Below are 6,268 nucleotides of genomic sequence, written 5' to 3'. Positions count from 1 at the left end.
TAGACTTGGAGCTATTAAGAGAGGGAATATATGACTTCTTAGCCACACACACCTAGAACACCTAGAATACAAGTACTGTTACACTGACCTGAAGGGATGGTGGGAGCAGGTTGTGTCTACAATGACATGGAGTTAATGTTCTTACCAAGATTTAGTAGATTTTTTAAAACATATGCTACCTTGTTTGTTGTATGATCTTAGAATTCAGAGATTTTAAATGATTCTTTTAAACCAATTTTAAACAATTTTATCTACTTACACAGTTATTTCTTTGGATGAGTATCTGTTGAGCTGTTCACACTGCCATTTCAGAATTGATCTCTGCTTAACTTTTTAAACATATAGAATGAATTTATAACAACAATTTTAATACTCTTTTAATTCTACCGTCCTTGCTAGTTTTGACTTGTTTTTAACTACATTTTTTTGTCATTGTGGGTCATATTTTCTTTCTTCTTTTTGTGGTTCGTGATTTTTAATTGGATAACATACATTGTTAATTTTACTTTCTTGGATGCTGAGTATTTTGTATTTTTATAAATATTTTATAACATAGTTAAGTTATTTAGAATCTGTTTGATTATTTTGATCATTACCTTTAAAGTTTCAAGGCAAGTCTCAAGCAGTGTTTAATGTAGGGATAATTTTGCCCAACTGAAGCAAACCATTTCCTGTATACTCTTTCCAGTGTTCTTTGAATAATGTTTTCCAGTCTAGCTACTGAGAACAGGAATTTCCCCAGCTCTGTATAAGATATGCACACTATTGTCTCAAATGCTATCGGGAGATTCTTTACCCAGCGTTGGTTAGTTTACTCACACCTTTGTGCTTATCAGTGGTCTGTTGAATACTTTAGGGGTAAATTTTGCAGATATGGGGGTTTCCTGTACAGATCTCTTCTTCTTGATATTCTGACCTATGAACTCTAGCTTTCTTGATATAAACAGAGCTTCAGTTCCATATTTCCAACTCAGTGTGTTTGTTAAGCTTTACCTGGGTTCTTCTTCTTCCTTTACTATATCCTAAATATTCTATCATAGCAGTAAACTGTGGCAATAATAAGACTGAGCTAGCTTGTATTCCATCTCTTAAGAAATAACTGTCTTCTGTTGCCTGATTTCAAGTGTCTTAAAAATTATTATTTCATATATTTTGTCTGTTTTGTCTTTGTTCCAGACAGGAGGGTAAAACCCTTGACTGTTACTCCATATTTCATGAAATAGAAGTCTCCTCACTGGGAAAAGATTTAATAATTTCACTGGTATTTTTGTTAGGACCTGTATTTGTTTCATCTGCATCAATAATGGGATTCTAATTGTCAATAAGATGTTCAGTCTTCCAAATACAAAGTTTCATCTTAATGTTGGCTTTCTCAGATCTTTCTTGGCAACATTGTCAAAGGTTATGATTCCTAAAAGTGAATATTAAGACAGATGTTAGTGTGCAGGAAATTTAATACGGAGTGCTCTTGCAATCAAAACCTATGGAAAGGAGGGAGAAAAAAAAATGTGTAGATGACAGAGACTTTGTTCATCCCTCTTGTGAACAAATCAAAGTTGTGACAGAAACATGAAGCAAACAGCAAAGAATGTCACCTAGGAACAAATGAAGAGAAGCACTACAACGAGAGAGAAATAATTAATCAATCTGCAATGGTAGAAGGTAGGAGGGGGTAAAGACACTATGTCCCAAGTGTGGCTGAGTGGAACCAAAGCTGCAGCAATGAGAGATGGCAGCTACATATGCATCTTAAAGGGGCTGTGTCAGCAAGCAGACTTTTGCGGTGACAGACCTGCTTTCTCTGAGCACCAGCGCCAGGTCGGCCACTTGGAGAGGGGACCAGGGACTTAAATGGAGACACTGAGTTGTTTGAGAAAGGACTGGAGGTGAGGCTCATCCCCAGATGAAGTGATGGTGGTATCCATTGTTCCTCTGTTGAGGCCTACCCCCTCACAGTGTACAGACACAGTGCCACCATAGCTGAAATGTCATCAAACTGGATAACAGAAGTCTTTCTGCCCAGAGGATTCCCTGGAACTCTCCCTCCCTCAACTTGCAGCCCCACATAAGCCACATTCAGCTGTGTCCTCGGTGAATCCAGTGCTCCTTCCTGAGCAATGCCAAGACTCACACTAGAGGTAGCTGGCCTCATTTTCTTGCATGGTTTCTTGAGGCAATTCTAAGCACAACATCTGTGAATTACTTGCCAAATCTTAACAGGTGGCACTGGAGGGGCACAGGCTGGGCTAAACTTGGCCTTCAGCTGAACTCTTGTCACGACTATGCCACTGGACACCTACTACACAAAGTTGCACCAATAAGACTGGGAGACTTAAGAACTTTTCTTAGTACATAGAAATAGACACAGAAAAGCAGATAAAATGAGAAGACAAAGAAGCAGACCATATGAGAGAACAGAACAGAGATTCAGAAATAATAGAGTCAAGCAAACTAACAGATGTAGAGTTCAAAACACTGATTATAAAGATGCTCAGTGAACTTAGGAGAAGTGTAAATTAATTCAGTGAGAACTTTAACAAAGAGATAAAAATGTAAAAATGGAAATGGAAATTATAAAAAAGAACCAGTCAGAAATGAAGAACACATTATATCTAAGATGAAAAGTATATTAAATGGAATCAACAGAGTGGATAAAGAAGATAATTGAACCACCGATATAGTGGATGGGGAAGCCAAAGACACTCAATCAGAATGGCAAAAAAAAAAAAAGAAGCCAAGGCTATAATAATAATTTAAGGAGCCTATGGGATGCTATTAAATGTAAAAATATCCATGTAATAGGGGTACTGGAAGGACAACAAAATGCTGAAGAGCTATTTGAAGAAATAATAATGGAAAATTTCCCTGACATGGTGAAAGAAATAGATATACAAATAGATATACAAACCTTGGAAGCTCAGAGAGTCCCAAGAAAGAGGAACCCAAAGAGGCCCACACTAAGACACGTCATAATTAAAATGCCAAAGGTTAAATATAAAAAGAGAATCTTAAAAGCAGCAAGAGAAAAGCAGTGAGTTACCTACAAGGGAACACCCATAAGACTGGAAGCTAATTTCTCAAAAGAAACTATGCAGGACAGAAGGGCTTGGCACAAATATTCAATTTGTGATGAAAACCCGGGATCTACAATCAAGAATACTTTATCCAGCAAAGCTATTATTTAGAGTTGAAGGACAGAAAAAGAGCTTCCCAGACAAAAAAATAAGCTAAAAGAATTTATCAACATCAAGCCAATATTACAGGAAAAGTTTGATAGACTTCTTTAAGAAGAAAACGCATGTATCAAAAACAGGAATAAAGAATGGTAATAACTACATTCCTATCAATAAATACCTCAAATGAAAAAAAAAATTAAATGCCCCAACTAAAAGATGGAGTGGATGAATAGGTAAGAACATAAGCCCCCTACATATGTTGCCTACGAGAGACTCACTTGAGTTTAAAAGACACACACAGACTAAAAGGAAGGGAATGGAAAAAGATGTTGCCTTGATGGACCTATTGGGTATTGCGCTGAATGAAATGGGTTGGATAGAGAAAGACAAATATCACAGGATTTCATGTATACTCGGAATCTAAAGAACAAAACATCAACAACAAAGTGGAAATAAACTCATAGATACAGAGAATATTTTGAGAGTTACTAGATTGGAATGGGTTTGAGGGGACAGCAAAATAAAGGCAAAGGGATTAAGAATTACAAATAGGTAGTTGCATAATAAACATGGAGATGTAGAGTGTAGCATGGGAAAGATGGTTAATAATGTTGTAATAAATATGCAAGGTGGAAGATGGGTACTATATTTAGTGGAGTGATCGATCACTTTATGAATTATGTAGACGTCTAATGAATACGCTGTACAACTGAAACTGTTATTGTATGCCAACTATAACTGAAAAAAAACTCATTAAATTGTACAATGTAAATATGAGCAACTCATTGTCTATTATATTGCAATAAAGCCAGAAAAATAAAAACTATGGAAGGGAAATACAGAATGCACAATTGGACAGAGTGAGAAGTTGGGAGAAATTGGACAGTCTCAAAGAAGGCACCCTCCATGTCAGGTGATCTCTAAAATTGATATGGTCTGTAAGACTGTCTTAAGTTGAGGCCAGGTAATTAACTCTTCATACCTCCACATCTTCCAGACATTTGTTGAAGATTACCACAAAACGTGCAATTAAACTTGGACTACATGACTCTCTTCAGTTAATTTAATTTTTGTAGAAGGGTAACGCTGAATGCAATCTGTCAGCATAATTTTCAGTGGCTGAGAGAATACATTTTTCAATTATCACAACACCCACTATATTCACCTTTGAAAAATGTCATCCAAAATAATAGTTGTAGTGATCTCATTCCTATCTCAAGGCCATTTATGCATAAGGAATTTATTCAATATTTACTCTTTCTGGAAATCAATTTGGCAACATCTTATTGAGTCTCTAAAAATGTGTTACTATTCCTTCAATTAATTTTCAAAGAATTTAACATAAAACATCTTCATAAACTAGAATAAAGATTTAGACATAAAAGTGTCCATCATAGTGTTATCGATAATAGTAAAGTTTAGAAACATTCTTACTTATTTTTTAACTCGGGAAATGATTAAGTAAATGCAATTCAATTAATCCTTGACTCAACAACTTTTGTTTGTAAATAGTCATTTGTGTTTTAGCTCGGTTCTCCAGGAGTCAGAGCCTGAGGCTTGTATCTCACTTCTTAGCTAGGCAGTATAATCTTATTTAAGCAAAAGTGAGGTAAAAGCTAAGTGGTATATGAAAATGAGAGATAACCTATATGTGTGTATAATGCTTAGAGTCTCTTACTGGTAAATCTCAAGGAATCATCTACACTGATTCATGTGAACTATTGAATGTCAGGGCAGTCACTGCATATGGAGAAAAGGATAACTATTTATCTTTTGTATTCCATTTCTTATGAGTCAAAAGTTTACCCTATAAGGAATTACTCACCTGCACTTCTTGGTTACATATTTACAGGTAATAAGCTAATCTGGTAGTGTCTCATATTTCACCAGCAAAAAGACTCAAGGTGGAATGTGAGATACAGTGACATGAAGTATATTGTCAGATATAGCCAGCAAGAAGTTGGTGGAACCCAATGCAGATCAGGTCACTGTAGTTGCTAGAGTTAAAAAGTTTCCTGAAGAAGGTGAGGCTGAGAAGATCTGAGTTATTACATAAGAGGTGTCTAACACAAGATATATATGTATCTTTAACTTGTTTTATAACCCTTACCCATGGAATTGTAAGATGTTGTCTTCCTACCAGTCATCCAGTCTCCAGGTATTCTCCCTCCTCTATCATCTTATGTAGTTGTCAACAGTATAGTAATGCATGTATTAATCATCCTATCTGCTCACATTGCCCTGTCTTCAAATTGTTGTTTTATCTCCCCCAGAGTCACCACTACTATCACCTCATTGTTTACGGTGCACTCCACAATTTAAGCTTTCTTCAATGTCATTGTTGGTTCTTTTCTTATAACCACAGCCCACAAAATTACTTGAGCCATTAAGATTCTGAAACTTTTACCTCTTTGCTTAATCCTCAGTATATTCTTTGAATACTGTCATCATTATTCTGTTCAGGACAGCTGTCCAATGTGCCACTGAAAAATAGAAGGACATTACTCCTTCTTCTCAAATTAGACATGTTTAGTGAAATGCTTTAGTGAGTCTGATAACTGAACAGTTATGGCACATTCTAGCTTTATACATTGATAGCCTCTATTAAATTCAATATACTCCTTCTTTCCCACCCCTGCAAGTGTTCACCCATTGCTAATATAGCTAATATGGGATGAGTTCAAATAAGAACTACTGTGATGTATTCAGAAGAGCTACTTTCCTATGATACATAGATCCTCTTCTGAGTCCATTTCCTTGTGCCAACTCTTTCTTACTTTTGAGTAAATTATCTTTCAATGCCTGGTAGTCACTCATTACAAGTTTCTCATTTTTGAGGGGGTCTGTGTATTGAAATACCTGAATGTCAATCGCTGGCATTGTTTAATCATTTCCCAGATGGCTCTTTAAACAGTTGATTGATAACATACTAGAAAAAAAAGACAGTACCAGCTTCAAATATCTAATCTATATTAAAGTTCAAGTAGTTAAGCTTTATATTAATAATGGTACATTTATAGGATAAAAACTTATGCAGTTATTAAAATAACTAATGAGACAGGCAATATTTAATGGTAGACAAATATATATAT

The sequence above is a fragment of the Pteropus vampyrus genome, unplaced genomic scaffold, assembly GCF_000151845.1.
Source record: "Pteropus vampyrus isolate Shadow unplaced genomic scaffold, Pvam_2.0 Scaffold63, whole genome shotgun sequence".
Classification (NCBI taxonomy): domain Eukaryota; kingdom Metazoa; phylum Chordata; class Mammalia; order Chiroptera; family Pteropodidae; genus Pteropus; species Pteropus vampyrus.
Note: the sequence above shows the minus strand (reverse complement) of the source record.